This window comes from Choloepus didactylus (assembly GCF_015220235.1).
Source record: "Choloepus didactylus isolate mChoDid1 chromosome 25 unlocalized genomic scaffold, mChoDid1.pri SUPER_25_unloc1, whole genome shotgun sequence".
Lineage (NCBI taxonomy): Eukaryota > Metazoa > Chordata > Mammalia > Pilosa > Megalonychidae > Choloepus > Choloepus didactylus.
The window spans coordinates 6,952,650-6,969,611 of NW_023637606.1; the positions used below are offsets into that span (position 1 = coordinate 6,952,650).

Consider the following 16,962-nt stretch of genomic DNA (forward strand, 5'->3'; position numbering starts at 1 on the left):
AATTCTAGTCCACTTTGAGTACCTGGCTTGAGTCTTTCTCCTCCACAGTCTCTAACTGAAATGAGGATTCTGTCCCAAGGTTTCTTATCACTGGGATTTCCTGTTGTATATTGGGCACTTATTGGTAGAAGAATTCCAAGTTGAGTGATGGAAAAAGTTCAATAATTCTTGGTGTTGATGAGAGCAGATTCTGCACATAATGTTCAGCAGAGAAATCAATATTTGAAAGTGGGTAAGTGGGACAAGAAATAGTGTATATGTAGCTACTTCAGACTTCTGGGGCCCAGAAGGAAAGAGATGAAAACAAGATTCTTAGGAGAGTACAGCTACATATATGACCTGTAAGGAAATATATGCCCTGAATTCACATTACAATTTATAATATTAGAAATGTTATTTCATCAAGTGCATTGAAGATACCATATTAATGCAAGATAGGAACATATCCTGAAGAAAAAGTTCTTAAGGTTATTTATTTTTCTTAATCCTTTGCTTTCTGTTGTTTGAAAGGTGGTGTTTTTTTTTTTTTTTTGATGTTCGTGTGCTGTTTTTAATTTTGTGATGTCTAAAAATAAAATAAAATAAATAAGAAGTAATAAAGATGACATTTAGTAAATAATCAAACTGATGGCAGAGTACTTTTTTGTTATTCCTGTCAAAAATTCATAAACTCAATCTAATCATGAAGAAACACTGAATAAATGAAAATTGAGGAACATTCTGTAAAATGATTCTTCACCACTCTACATATATGTAAAAATGAAGGAAAAAAAGACACACAAAAAGTCCCCCTTGATGTTGTGGCACTGAAAATTCCTGGTAGAGTCAAATGCTCATCTTACAATAGATGCACAGATCCTCTTGGGGGCAGAACCATCCTCATATATCCACTACAATCATTTGGGGCCTCAATATCTCCTGCCATTGCTTGCTCACTTGGGGTCCCTTTAAATTTCTAGACCTCAGGTGGAGCCTTTGTATTTGATACCTGTTACTTAGCAACCCACTGCTCATTGTGATGTGGGCAGATAGAAATGCACATACGCTTGCACCTCCAAGGCACCACCTGAAATATAGACCTTACTGACAACCTGGACTGAACCTGTCTTCTCCTCAGGTCTAGTAAAAGTAGTTTCTTCCATGAAGTTTCTTAGCACTGAGATTTTCTACCATATATCGTCTGGCTATTTGACAGGAATTCCTATTTTGAATGAAGGAAGAGATTCAGGACATGTTGGTTTTCACTGCATCACATTATTCACATCTGGTTCAGTAGAGGAGTCTTTATTTGTAATAGTGTAACTGTGTCATGAAAGAGTGTGTTTGTGAAAAGAAGAAACTACAGGAAATTAAGAAACATAGGAGTGTGCAGCAAAATATATGACTGTCAGAAAATACATGGCCTGAATTAACAGTACAGTTTATAATATCAGAAATGTTATTTGATCAACTGCATTGAGGTAAAGCAATAATGAAACCTCACATGAGTCTGACAAAAATCAGTTTTTTTACATAATTTGTTTACTTAATCTTTCATTTGTGTTGTTAGAAATGTGTTATTTTGGTGTTATTTGGTGTTGTTTGGAATTTTCTGATAAAGTTAAAAAAATAATATAAAGTAAAAAGAAGTAAGGAGTCCTAAGATTTAATGAGTACTCACATTGATGGAACAATAATTTACTGCCATTCCTGCCCCAAACTCATTAACTGAATCTAATCTAGAAGCACCGCTCAATAAAGGCAAAGTGAAGAACATTCTATATAATGAATCTTCAGCACTCTTCAAAAATGACAATATGAATGAAAAAACATACATTCTCATATATATATAAACATATATATCCAGAATAATTTGACTAAATGAACCTGAAAGCAAAGCCCAATATGCAATATGAAACTGGATGAGGTAAAATTTTTGTTTTTATCTTTCATTTCAATCATTTTTGTAATTCTTAAGGTTTTGCTTGCTTGAAAGATATTTAAGGGGCCATTGTTAAGTTATGGGTAAGGCCTAAAGATGCAATATGATAACTACTTCATGGTTAATTTCTAGATTGTGAAAATTTTCTATGAAAATTTTGGGGAAGGTCTTTGTTCTGGATAAATACATCAAATAGTATATAAAAGAGAAATTTTTATATATTATGCCCCAATAGTTGAGAAATAATGTTATTATCAACAAAAAATAAAGAAAGTGGTATCTTAGTGAAAAGAAATGAAATAAATATACTACAGATGAGGTGGCTGCCCTCCTCATGAAGGCGGTAGGTCAGAGCAGGGTGAATTTGCACTGACTTTTCTTTCACTGGATTTGAGAATAATATTCAGAATCAGTGCCAACTGAATCTACTCACTTTGGAATCAGCCCATTCTGGATCAGATGCACAAGATAAGGATTCTGGCAATTTTTTTCTACTAATGTAGATTTCTTAGCCAGCTCTTGGGTGATAACATCTGGGTTTTTTTTATCCCAGGGCCAAAATCATGTTAATGGGGAAAGCATTGTGGTCTATGACAGTTTCCAGGGGAGCAATCCCATAGTCAGAGCCCACAGTGGTTTTCTCCAGGATATAGGTATTCCTTGGGGTATGAGACTTCTTGGACCCAGCAACAAACAATTTTCAGTGGGCACCATAATTCCTGCCTTCTGGGTGACCACACCCCTGATGCAAATTATCCAAAAGCCCTTCAATTCAAATTCCACATCAGGTAATCAGAATTGGGGATCTGCCCACCTGGGCTCCCATGATAGTCTCTCAGAATTTAAGTTCCACCTGGGGCATCTGGTGGGAAGAATATACAGCAGCATATTCAGCTCTAAGACAACAAGGGAGTCAAATATCATTTGAAGCAGATCCTTTGGAGAGTGGATCTCATCACAGGTGCTCATATTTTCCTTGGTTTCATGCAGTTCTTGGAATGTGCATGGCCATGCCACACCATGGGCCAATGTCACAGTGACAACCAGGGATTCCAAGATCCCTGCCTCAAATCCATCAGCACATTCTGAGCTATTGAAAAATAATTTGGTGAATCCTTGGCCAGGGTCACTTCTTTTAAAGGCATGAGAAACAAATTCCACCAGAAAGTCCCCCTCAATGTTGTGGCATAGTATATTCCTGGTATAGTCAGATGCTCACTTTCCAACAAGTGTGCAGATCATCTTGGTGGCAGAAGCATCCTCATATACCTACTACAGACATCTGGGGCCTCAATTCCTCCTGCCATTGCCTTCCCACCTGGGGGCCCTTTAAATTTCCAGACCTCAGGAGGAGCCTTTGTATTTGATACCTTTCACTTAGCAATCCACTGTTCATTGTGATATGTGCAGCTAGAAATGCACATGCACCTGCACCTCCAAGGCACTACCTGAAATACAGGCCTCTTTGACAACATGTCCTGAGTCTGTCTTTTCCTCAGCTCTTGTAAAAGTAGGTTTCTTCCCTGAAGTTTCTTAGCACTGGGAATTCCTGCTGTCTATTGTGCACATATATGACAGGAATGCCTTTATTGAATGAAGGAGGAGATTCAGGATATATTGGTGCTCACTGCATCACATTCTTCACATATAGTTCAGTAAAGTTTCTTTATTTGTTATTGGGTAACTGGGACATGATATAATGTGTATGTGAAAAGAATATAGAGTGGAAATTAAGAAACCATGAGTGTGCAGCAAAAACATGACTGTCAGAAAATACATGGCCTGAATTAACAGGACAGTTCATAATATCAGAAATGTTATTTAAAAAACTGCACAGAGATAAAGCAATAATGCAAACTCAGAGCATGAGTCTGACAAAAGTTAGATTTTTACATAATTTGTTGACTTAATCTTTAGTTTGTGTTATTAGAAATATGGAGTTATTTTGGTATTTGCCTCTTATCTTGAATTTTCTGATAAAGTTCAAAAAAAGTAATGTAGCCTTCTCCCTGATGGTTAGTGCTGAGAGTGCAGAGTGTGTGCTCCAGGCTCCGAACACACATTTATTATTAAAAATTCCAAAAAAAATCTAAAAATATCTTTTAAAAATCCCAAAAATATTTACAAAAAATCCACATTTCCCCACTGGAAACTTATTTTTTTTCCTTCCTCTTTTATGTAATAACCTGGTGAAACAGCCAAGACCAACCAACCTGCCCATGGGCTTACAGCAGCTCCAATAAGGAACCAAGCAACTGAGGCCTTCCCACTGCCTGACATGATACCACCACCCCCACTCCCCATCCAGCAGCCAGCGGCAGGGTATCAGCCAGTTTCTGTGGCCATTGAGTGATTTTTGATTGTGGGTGATTTTTGTTCCTCTGTGCTTGCCCCCATTGCCCTCCCATTGGCTCCAGTCCCCAGGCTCAAAACTCACTCTCCTGTCATGGAAGGGCCATGGCCTGTGGCCCTGTGGGTAGCTGTGCCAAGAGGAACCCCAGTGCCCCTAGCTACCATATGTCCTTGCTCTATGTGGGGGCCTAAACCCTGACAAGACTGAAGTGATGATCTACAAGAAGTTCAGCCTGGCCAGGCCCATCCTCTCCATCCTGATCTGCAGGGACATGATCACCTGCCACTCCTTGGGCTATGTGTATGTGAACTTCCAGCAGCCAGCAGATACAGAGCAGGCTTTGGACACCATGAACTTTGATGTTATAAAGGGCAAGCTGGTATGCATCATGTAGTCTCAGCATGATCCATCACTTCACAAAAGTGGAGTGGGCAACATATTCATTAAAACTTTGGACAAATCCATTGATAATAAAGCACTGTATAATATATTTTCTGCTTTTGGTAACATCCTTTCATGCAAGCTGGTTTGTGATGAAAATGCTTCCAAGGGCTGTGGATTTGTACATTTTGAAACACAGGAAGCAGCTGAAAGAGCTATTGAAAAAATGAGTGAGATGCTTCTAAATGATTGCAAAGTATTTGTTGGATGATTTAAGTCTTGTAAAGAACAAGGAGCCAAACTCAGAGCTAGGGCAAAAAAGCTCACCACTGTTTACATAAAGAATTTTGGAGAAGACATGGATGATGGGCACCTTGAGTATCTATTTGGCAAGTTGGACCTGCCTTAAGTGTGAAAGTAATGATCGATGAGAGTGGAAAATCCAAGGGCTTTGAATTTGTGAGCTTTGAAAGGCATGAAGATGCACAGAAAGCTATGGATGAGATGAATGGAAAGGAGCTCAATGGAAAACAAATTTACATTGGTCAAGCTCACAAAAAAAGTACAATGACAAACAGAACTTAAGTGCAAATTTGAGCAGATGAAGCAAGACAGAATCACCAGATACCAGGGTGTCAACTTCATGTAAAAAATCTTGATGACGGTATTGATGAGGAACAGCTCCAGAAAGTTTCCTTCATTTGGTACAATCACTAGTGCAAAGGTTATGATGGAGGATTTGGTTTTCTATGTTTATCCTCCCAAGAAGAAGCCACTAAAGCAATTACTAAAATGAATGGTAGAATTGTGGCCACCAAGCCATTGTATGTAGCTTTAGCTCACCTCAAAGAGGAGTGCCAGGCTCACCTCACTAAACAGTGTATGCAGAGAATGGCAAGTGTAAGAACTGAATCTAACCCTGTAATCAACACTGACCAGCCATCACCTCCTTCAGGTTACCTCATGGCAGCTGTCCCACAGACTCAAAACCATGCTGCATGCTATCCTCCTAGACAAATTGTTCAACTAAGACCAAGTCCTCACTGGACTGCTCAGGGTGCCAGACCTTATCCATTCCAAAATATGCCTGGTGTTATCTGTCCAGCTGCTCCTAGACCATTTAGTACTATGCTTCTTCACAGGGCTCATGAGTCATGTCAACACATGTTGCTAATACATCAACACAGACAATGGGTCCACATCCTGTGGCTGCTGCTGCTGCAGCTACTCCTGTTGTCCTCACTGTTCCACAGTATAAATATGCTGCAGGAGTTCACAATCCACAACAGAATCTTAATGTACAGCCACAAGTTACCATGCAGCAGCCTGCTGTTCAAGTACAAGCTCAGGAAACTTTGCTTCCATGTTGGCATGTGCCCCTCCTCAAGAGCAAAAATGGATGTTGGGTGAACGGCTCTTTCCTCTTCTTCAAGCCATGCATGTTGCACTTGCTGGTAAAATGACTTTTATGTTGTTGGAGAGTGATAATTCAGAACTTCTCCATAGGCTTCAGTCTCCAGAGTCTCTCTGTTCTAAGGCTGAGGAAGCTGTAGATGTACTACAAGCCCACCCAGCTAAAGAGGCTGCTCAGAAAGCAGTTAACACTGCCAGTGGTGTTCCAACTGCTAAAAATTGATCAGGGACCATGAAAAGAAATTTGTGCTTCACCAAATAAAAATATCTAAACACTAAGAAACTTAAATATTGTGGAAAAAAACATTGCAAAATATAAAATAAATAAAAAAAGGAAGGGAAACTTTGAACCTTCTGTATTGAGCAAATTCCAGGCTAGCAAACATAATGGTAGTCCTGGATTTCTTATTGATTTAAAAACAACAACAACAACAACAACAAAAACACAAAAATATAAAAACAAATTAATGTTTTATAGACCTTGGAAAAAGAATTTTCAGTAAAGTACAAAAATTTAAGGCATTCCTTTCTTTAATTTTTTAATTATTTACTGTGGAATAACTCAGTATGTCACTTCTGTCTTAGATAACAGAATTGATAACTTAGCAAGGAAACATAATTTGGATTATAAATGTTTGTATTAATAAAAATTCCTTAAACAGTGAAAAAAGTAGTATACAATAAAAAATAATTAAGGAAACATAACATTTAGTAAATACTCACATTGATGGAACAATAATCTGCTGTCATTCCTGCTCAAAATTCACTCACTGAATCTAATCTAGAAACACGTCTCAATAAAGGTAAAGTGATGAACATTCTATATAATGATTCTTCAGCACTCTTCAAGTATGACAATATGAATGAAAAAACATACATTTTCATATATATACATATATATTCAGAATAATTTGAATAAAAATCCTGAAAGCAAAGCCCAATATAGGATATGAAAATGGATGAGGTAAATTTTTTTGTTTCTTTCTTTCATTTCTCTCATTTTTATAATTATTAAGGTATTGCTTGCTTGAAAGATAGTTTAGGGACCATTTTTGAGATATGGTTAGGCCTAGAAATGTGATACTATTACTGCATCATGGTTAATTTCTAGATTGTGAAAATTTTCTAGGAATACATTGGGGAAGGCCTGTGTTCTTGGATAAATATATCAAAAATCTATAAAGAGAGAAATGTGTTCATATATTATGTTGCAATTATTGAGAAATACTGTTATTATCAACAGAAAATAAAGACAATGCTATCTTGGTGAAAAAAATATTATATAAACCTACCTCAGATGAGGTGGCTGCCCTCCTCATGAAGACAGTGTCAGAGCATGGTGAATTGGCAGTTACTCACCTATCACTGCATTTGAGAATAATATTCAGAATCAGTGCCAACAAGATGTACTCACTTGGGAATCAGCACATTCTTGATCAGATTGACCAGGTAAGAATTCTTGCAATTTTTTTGCTACTAATATAAACTTCAGAGCCAGTTCATGGGTGATACCTATGGGTTTTTATATCCCAGGGCCAGAATCATGATAATGGGGGACACAGTTTGGTCTATGACAGTTTCCAGGGGAGCACTCCCATTGTCAGAGCCCATGGTTGTTTGCCCCAGGATCAGGGTATTCCTGGGTTTATGGGATTTCTTGGTCCCAGCAACAAACTATATTCAGTGGACACCATAATTTGTGCCTTCTGTGTGAATGCACCCCTGCCCCAAATTATCCAAAATCATGTTGAATTCAAATTCCACCACAGGTAATCAGAATTTGGGCTCTGCATCACTGGGTTCCCATGATGGTCTCTCAGACTTTTGGTTCCAATTGAGACATCTAACAGGAAGAATATACTGCAGCATATTCAGCCTTAGGACAAGGGAGTCAAACATCATTTCAAGTAGATCCTTTGGAAAGTGGGGTCATCACAAGTGCTCATATTTCCCTTGGTTTCATGCAGTTCTTGGAATGTGCATGGCCATGCTACACCATGGGCCCACATCACAGTGACAATCAGGGATTCTAAGATCCCTGCCTGAAATCCATAGGTATATTCTGAGCTATTGAAAAAAAAAATTGACAAATCCTCGACCAGGGTCACTTCTCTTAAAGGCATGATCAGCCAAACCAACCAGAAAGTCCAACTCCATGTTGTGGCAAGAATATTCCTCTTACAGTCAAATGCTCATTTTCCAAAATTTGTGTGAGTCCTCTTGGCAGCAGAAGCATCCTCATATAACTATTAGATTGGTTTCGGGCCTCAATTCCTCCTGCCATTGCTGGCCCACTTGGAGGCCCTTTAAATTTAAAGAATCCAGATGGAGCCTTTTTATATGATACCTGTCACTTAATAATCCACTGCTCATTGTGATGTGGGCAGAGAGAAATGCCCATGTGCCTGAACCTCCAAGGCACTGAATGAAATATAGGCCTCTTTGAGAACCTGGCCTGAGTCTGTCCTCTCCTCATGTCTAGTAAAAGTAGGTTTCTTCCCTGATGGTTCTTAGCACTGGGATTTCCTGCTGTATATTGGGCACCTGTTGGAATAGGAATTCCTATTTGGAAAGAAGGAAGAGATTCAGGACATGTTAGTGTTCACTGCATCACATTATTCACATAGGTTCAGTAGAGTGGTCCTTAATTTTAATTGGGTAACTGGGACATGATATAGTGTGTCTGTGAAAAGCAAAAAGAGAGGAAAATAAGAAACATAGGGGTGTGCAGCAAAACACATGACTGTCAGAAAACACATGGCCTGAATTAACAGTATTGTTTGTAATAGCAGAAATGTTATTCAATCAACTGCATGGAGATAAACCAAAAATGCAATCTTGGAACATGAGTCTGACAAAAATTAGTTTTTTACATAATTTGTTTAATATTTAGTTTTTGTTTTTAGAAATATGGTGTTATTTTGGTGTTTTCCTGTTGTTTTGAATTTTCTGATAATGTACAAAAAAAGTAATATAGCCTTCTCCACTGTGTTCAGTGCTCAGTGTGTGTGTGTGTGTGTGTGTGTGTGCGCGCGCGCGTGTGCTCTGGGCTTGGAACACATATTTATTATTAAAAAATCCAAAAAAATCTAAAAATATCTTTTAGAAAACCCAAAAAGATTTACAAAAAATCTGCATCTCCCATGCCAGAGACTTTTATTTATTTTTCCTTCCTCTTTATATAATAACTTGGTGAAGCAGCCTAGAGTGACCCATCCGCCCGCAGTCCTGCAGCAGCTCCAAGAAGGAACCAAGAGACTGAGGCCTTCCCACTGCCCAAACCTGACACTGCTACCCCTGCTCCTCAGCCAGGAGCCAGCAGCAGGGTATTGATCCAGTTCTGAGGCCATTGAGTAGTTTTTGATTCCAGGTGATTTTTGTCCCTCTGCACTTGCGCCCACTCCCCTCCCCCCAGCTCTAGTCCCCAGCCCCAGCACTGGCTCTCCTCTCACGGAAATATCATGGCCTGTGGCCCTGTGAGCAGCTGTGCTGAGATGAACCCCAGTGCCCACAGCTACCCCATGGCCTCGCTCTATGTGGGGGACCTACACCCCGATGTGTCCAAGGCAATGCTGTATGAGAAGTTCAGCCTGGCTGGGCCATCCTTTCCATCCAGTTCTGCACGGACATGATCACCCACCACTCCTTGGGCTATGCATATATGAACTTTAGGCAGCAGTTGGATGTGGAGTGTGCTTTGGAAATCATGAATTTTGATGTTATAAAGGGCAAGCCAGTAGGTGCCATGTGGTCCCAGCATGATCCATTGCTTTGCAAAAATGGAGTGGGCAACATATTCATTAAAATTTTGGACAAATCTATTGGTAATAAAGCACTGTATGACACATTTTCTGCTTTTGGTAACATCCTTTCATGTAAGCTGGTTTGTGATGAAAATGCTTTCAAGGGCTATGGATTTGTACATTTTGAGACACAGGAAGCAGCTGAAATAGCTGTTGAAAAAATGGATGGGATGCTTCTAAATGATTGCAAAGTATTTGTTGGAAAATTTAAGTTTCATAAAAAATGAGAAGCTGAACATGGAGCTAGGGCAAAAGAGTTCAACAATATTTACATAAAGAATTTTTGAGAAAACATGGATGATGAGCACCTTAAGGATCTCTTTGGCAAGTTGGGACCTGCCTTAAATGTGAAGGTAATGACTGATGAGAGTGGAAAATCCAAGGGCTTTGGAATTGTGAGCTTTGGAAGAAGATGCACAGAAAGCTGTGGATGAGATGAATGGTAAGGAGCTCAATGGAAAACAAATTTACATTGGTTGAGCTCAGAAAACAGTGGAACAACAGATGGAACTTAAGAACATATTTGAACAGATGAAGTAAGATAGAATCACCAGATACCAGGGCATTAACCTGTATGTGAAAAATCTTGATGATGCTATTGATGATGAACATTTCTGGAAAGAGTTTCCTCCCATTGGTACAATCACTAATGCAAAGTTTATGATGGAGAGTGGTTGCAGCAAAAGGTTTGGTTTCATATATTTCTCCTTCCCAGAAGAAGCCACTAAAGCAGTTATCAAAATGAATGGTAGAATTGTGGCCACCAAGCCATTGTATGTACCTTCAGCTCAGCACAGAGAGGAGCACCAGGCTCATCTCACTAACCAGTATATGCAGAGAATGGCAAGTGTAAGAGCTGTGCAAAACCCTGTAATCAACCCCTACCAGCCAGCACCTCCTTCAGTTTACTTCATGGCAGCTATCACAAGACTCAGAACCATGCTGAATACTATCCTCCTAGACAAATTTCTCATCTAAGACCAAGTCCTTGCTGGACTGCTCAGGGTGCCAGACCTTATCAATTCCAAAATATGCCCAGTGCTAACCACCCAGACACTCCTAGACCGCCATTTAATACTATGAGACCAGCTTCTTCACAGGCTCCATGAGTCATGTCAACACAACATGTTGCTAATGCATCAACACAGACAATGGGTACACATCCTGTGGCTGCTGCTGCTGCAGCTACTACTGCTGTCCACACTGTTCCACAGCATAAATATGCTGCAGGAGTTCACAATCCACAACAGCATCTTAAGGCACAGCCACAAGTTCCCATGCAGCAGCCTGCTGTTCATGTACAAGGTCAGGAACTTTGACTGCTTCCATGTTGGCATCTGCCCCTCCTCAAGAGCAAAAGCAGATGTTGGGTGAATGGCTCTTTCCTCTTATTCAAGCCATGCATACAATACTTGCTGGTAAAATCACTGGTATGTTGTTGGAGATTGATAATTCAGAACTTCATCATATGCTTGAGTCTCTGAGTCTCTCTTTTCTAAGGTTGATGAAGCTGTAGCTGTACTACAAGCCCACCAAGCTAAAGAGGCGGCACAGAAAGCATTTACCATTGCCTCTGGTGTTCCAACTGCTTAAAATTGATCAGGGACCTCAGAAAGAAACTTGCATTTCACCAAAGAAAAATATCTAAACATCAAAAAACTTAAATATTGTGGAAAAATGCATGGCAAAAAATGAAATAAAAGGAAAGGAAAACTTTCAACCTTATATACCAATCAAATGCCAGGGCTAGCAAAAAAAAAAATGCTAGTTCTAGATTACTAATTGATTTAAAAACAACAAAAAACACACAAAAATAGTAAAATATAAAAACAAATTAATGTTTTATAGACCCTAGGAAAAAGAATTTTCTGCAAAGTACAAAAATTTAAAGCATTCTTTTCTTTTCTTTGTAATTCTTTACTGTGGAATAGCTCAGAATGCCACTTCTGTTTTAGACAACAGAACTGATAACTGAGCAATGAAAAGTAATTTCAATTATAAAATTCTTGTTTTAAAAAAATTCCTAAAATAGTGAAAGAAAGTAATATAAAGTAAAAATAATTAGGAAAAATAACATTTAATAAGTACTCCCATTGATGGGACAATAATTTACTGACATTCCTGACAAAATTCATTAACTGAATCTAACCTAAGAAACACCTCTCAATAAAGGCAAAGTCATGAACATTCCATATAATGATTCTTCAGCAGTCTTCAAATATGACAATATGAATGAAAAAACATACATTGTCATATATAAACATATATACTCAGAATAATATGAATAAATAAACCTGAAAGCAAAGCCCAATATAGGATATGAAACTGGATGAGGTAAAAATTTTTGTTTCTTAATTTCTATTGTTTTAATAATTTTTAAATATTTGCTTGCTTGAAATTCATTTTAGGGGCCACTGTTGAGATATGGTTAGGCATAGAAGTGTGATACTATTAGTACATCATGGTTAATTTCTAGACCATGAAAATTTTCTATGAATACATTGGGGAAGGTCTTTGTTCTTTGATAAATATATCAGATAATATATAAAGAGAGAAATATATTTATACATTATGTCCAAATTGTTGAGGTATAATGTAATTATCAACAGAAAATAAAGACATGCTATCTTAGTGAAAACAATATTAAATAAATCTACTTTAGATGCTGTGACTGCCCTCCTCAAGAAGGCAGTGGGTCAGAGAATGGTGAATTTGCACTTACTCACCTTTTACTGGATTTCAGAATGATATTCTGAATCAGTGCCATCTTAACACGCTCACTTGGGAATCAGCACATTCTGGATCAGATAGACCAGGTAAGAATTCTTGCAATTTTTTTGCTACTAATATAGACTTCATAACCTGTTCATGGGTGACACCATCTGGGTTTACATATCGCAGGGTCAGAATCATGTTAATGGGGGATGCAGTGTGGTTTATGACAGTTTCCATTGGAGCAACCCCATTGTCAGAGCCTGCAGAGGATTGCTACAGGATCTTGGTATCCCTTGGGGTATGGGATTTCTCGGACCCAGCAACATGAATATTGTGAATGAATGAATTTTCACTGAACACATGAATTCCTGCCTTTTGTGTGACAAAACCCCTGCCCCAAATTATCCAAAATCCCATTCAATTCAAATCCCCAAACTGGTAAACAGAATTTGGGCCCTGTATCACTGAGTGCTGATGATGGTCTCTCAGAATTTAAGTTCTGACTTGGGCATCTGGCAAGAAGAAAATACAGCAGCATATTCAGCTTTAAGACAACAAGGAATTCAAATGTCATTTCAATTAGATCCTTTGGAGAGTGGGGATCATCATAGGTGCTCATATTTTCCTTGGTTTCATGCAGTTGTTGGAATGCGCATGGCCATGCCACAATATGGGTCCACATCATAGAGACAACCAGGGATTCTAAGATCCCTGCCTCAAATCCATTGGTATTTTCTGAGCTATGGAAAAAAATTTGTAAAATCCTTGGCCAGGGTCACTTTTCTTAAAGGCACAAGCAGCCAAACCCGCCAGAAAGTCCCCCTTGATGTTTTGGCACAGAATATGCCTGGTTGAGTCAAATGATCACATTCCCACAGGTGTGCAGATCCTCTTGGCAGCAGAAGCATCCTCATATACCTACTACAGTCCTTTGGGGCCTCAATTCCTCCTGCTATTGCCTGCCAACTTGGGGGCCCTTTAAATTTCCAGACTTCAAGTGGAGCCTGGTATTTGGTACCTGTCCGTTAGCAACCCGCTGCTAATTGTGATGTTGGCAGAAAGAAATGCGCATGCACCTGTGCCTCTAAGGCTCTGACTGAAATGTAGACCTCTTTGACAGCCTGGCCTCAGTCTGTCGTCTCCTCAGGTCTATTAAAAGTAGGTTTCTTCCCTGAAGTTCCTTAGCACTGGGATTTCCTGCAGTATATTGTGCACCTGTTGGAGCAGAAATTCCTATTTGGAATAAAGGAAGAGATTCAGGAAATGTTCACTGCATCACATTCTCCACTTCTGGTTCAGTAGAGGAGTCATTATTTGTAATTGGGTAACTGGGACATGAAATAGTGTGTACATGAAAAGAAAAAAGAGAGGAAATTAAGAAACATAGGAGTGCAGCAAAACATTACTGTCAGAAAATACATGGCCTGAATTAACAGTACGTTTTATAATATCAGAAATGGTATTTAATCAACCTCATGGAGATTAAGCAATAATGTGAACTCAGAACAAGTCTGACAGAAATTAATTTTTTTACATAATTTGTTTACTTAATCTTTAGTTTGTGTTGTTAGAAATATGGTTTCATTTTGGTGTTTGCATGTTGTCTTAAATTTCTGATAAAGTTCAAAAACAGTAATGTAAAATAAAAAAGTAAGGAAACATAACATTTAATAAGTACTCACATTGATGCAACAATAATTTACTGCCATTTCTGCCCAAAACTCATTGACTGAATCTAAACTAGAAACACATCTCAATAAGGCAAAGTGAGTAACATTCCATATAATGATTCTTCAGAACTCTTCAAATATGACAATATGATTGAAAAAACATGCATTCTCCTATATACATATACATATATATTCAGAAATATTTGAATAAATAAACCTGAAAGCAAAGCCCAATATATGATATGAAACTGGATGAGGTAAAATTTTGGTTTCTTTCTTCCATTTCTATAATTCTTAACATTATTAAGAATTTGCTTGCTTGAAGGACATTTTAGAGCCATTTGTTTAGATATGGTTAAGGCCTGAAATGTGATACTATGACTAGATCATGGTTACTTTCTAGTTTGTGAAAATTTTCTATGAATACATTGGGAAAGGTTTTTGTTCTTGGATAAATATATCAAATAATATACAAAGAGAGAAATATGTTTATATATTATGTCCCAATGGTTGCAAAATATGCTATTATCAACATAAATATAAAGAAAATGCTATTTTAGTGAAAACAAAATTAAATAATTCTACTCAGGTGAGGTGGCTGAAGTCTCCATGAAGGCAGTGGGTCAGGTCATGGTGAATTTGTACTTACTCACCTTTCACTGTATTTGAGAATAATATTCAGAATCAGTGCCAACTGTGTCTACTCACTTTGGAATCAGCCCATGCTAGATCAGATGGACCATGTAAGAATTCTGACAATTTTTTTGCTACTAAGAGATTTCTTAGCCAGTTCATGGGGGTATAATCTGGGTTTTGTATCCCAGGGCCAGAATAATGTTAATGGGGGAAGCAGTGTGGTCTATGACAGTTTCCAGGGGAGCACTCCCATTGTCAGAGCCTGCAGACTTTTGCTCCAGGATCATGGTATACCTTGGGGTCTGGGATATCATGGACCAAGCAACAATTTTCACTGGACACCATAATTCCTGCCTTTTGTGTGACAAAACCCCTGCCCCAAATTATAGAAAACCCCATACAATTCAAATTCCACCACAGGTAATCAGAATTTGTGTTCTGCACCATGTGGCTCCTGTTAGGTCCAGAGCCATTCAAGAATCCACACAACACAGTGAGTCATGGTTTAAGTAGAGAGTTTAAGGTTTATTCAAGGAAGAAAGCAAAAGAAAGCAGGTGGGAGCCAGCAGAAAAGAAAGGAAGGAAAAATGGCTCTGGCCCTCTATCTGAGAGCAGCATTTTTTAAAGGAAAAACCCACATTGGGTGTTGGGGGGGAAGGGTCCTGCTGAGTGTGTTCTGTGCCTCAATTGGGTGAGCGCTTATCAATTTCTGAGCTGACTGGTTACTAGGGTTCTAACACACTACTCTTCTTTGATGTGCACTGTATTATCTATGTGGAGGAAGCAGGCCTTTTGGCTTGTTTGTGCTCATTCATCTTATGGGCATATTGGATCTTGCCTTGTCTGCCCCCGGGGGTCTAGGTGCCACTGTGACTGGGATTCCTAAAACAGCCTTCAACCCTTAGTTTATGGCACACCTGGTATCTATGAGATAAGCAGCAGGGCCCCTGGATCAGACATTCCTTCTATATGGTAGACTCTTTTTTCTGGGGTCTGACAGCTCCCATTATTGTCTCTCAGAATTTAAGTTCTGACTGGGATGCCTGGTGGGAATAAAACACAGCAGTGTTTTCAGCTTTAAGACAACAAGGGAGTCAAACATCATTTCAGTTAGATCCTTTGGAGAGTGGCTTATCACAGGTGCTCATATTTTCCTTGGTTTCATGTAGTTCTTGGAATGTGCATGGCTGTGCCCCACCATGGGCCCACATCACAGTGACAATGAGGGATTCTAAGATCTCTGCCTTAAATCAATCAGTATATTTCGAGCTATTAAAAAAAATTGTCCAATACTCAGCCAGGGTCACTTCTGTTAAAGGCATGTCCCAACAAACTGACCAGAAAGTCTACCTCTATGTTGTGGCATAGAATATTCCTGGTAGAGTCAAATGTTCATCTTCCAACTGATGTGCAGATCCTCTTGGTGGCAGAAGCAACCTCATATAGATACGTATGGGGCCTCAATTCCTCCTGCAGTTGCCTGCTGACTTGAGGTCAATTTAAATTTCCAGACTTCAGGATGAGCCATTGTATTTGATACCTTTCACTTAACAACCCACTGCTCATTGTGACTTGTGCAGATAGATATGCACATGTGCCTTCACCCCCAAAGCACTGCCTAAAATACAAGCCTATTTGACAATGTGGCCTGTGTCTGTCTTCTCCTCAGGTCTAGTTAAGGTAGTTTTCTTACCTGAAGTTTCTTAGCACTGGGATTTCCTGCTGTATATTGTGAACCTATTGGAACAGGAATTCCTATTTGGAATGAAGGAAGTGATTCATGTCATGTTTTCTGTTTACTGCATCGTATTTTTCACATATTGTTCAGTAAAGAAGTCTTTATTTGTACTTGGGTAACTGGGACATGAAATACTGTGTATGTGAAAAGAAAAAATCTAGGAAATTAAGAAACATAAGAGTGTGGAGCAAAACACATGACTGTCAGAAAGTACATGGCCTGAATTATCAGTACAGTTTATAATATCAGAACTGTTATTTAATCAGCTGCAGGGAGATAATGCAATAAAGCAATCTCAGAACATGAGTCTGACAAAAATTACTTTTTATGCA

At 38.7% G+C, this 16,962-nt stretch overlaps 2 pseudogenes; both read left to right on the forward strand.

Moving 5' to 3' along the window:
* The first annotated feature begins 4,438 nt into the window (after positions 1 to 4,438).
* Positions 4,439 to 6,291, forward strand: LOC119525319 (annotated as a pseudogene).
* Positions 6,292 to 9,562: 3,271 nt separating this feature from the next.
* LOC119525242 lies at positions 9,563 to 11,464 on the forward strand (annotated as a pseudogene).
* Positions 11,465 to 16,962: the final 5,498 nt, after the last annotated feature.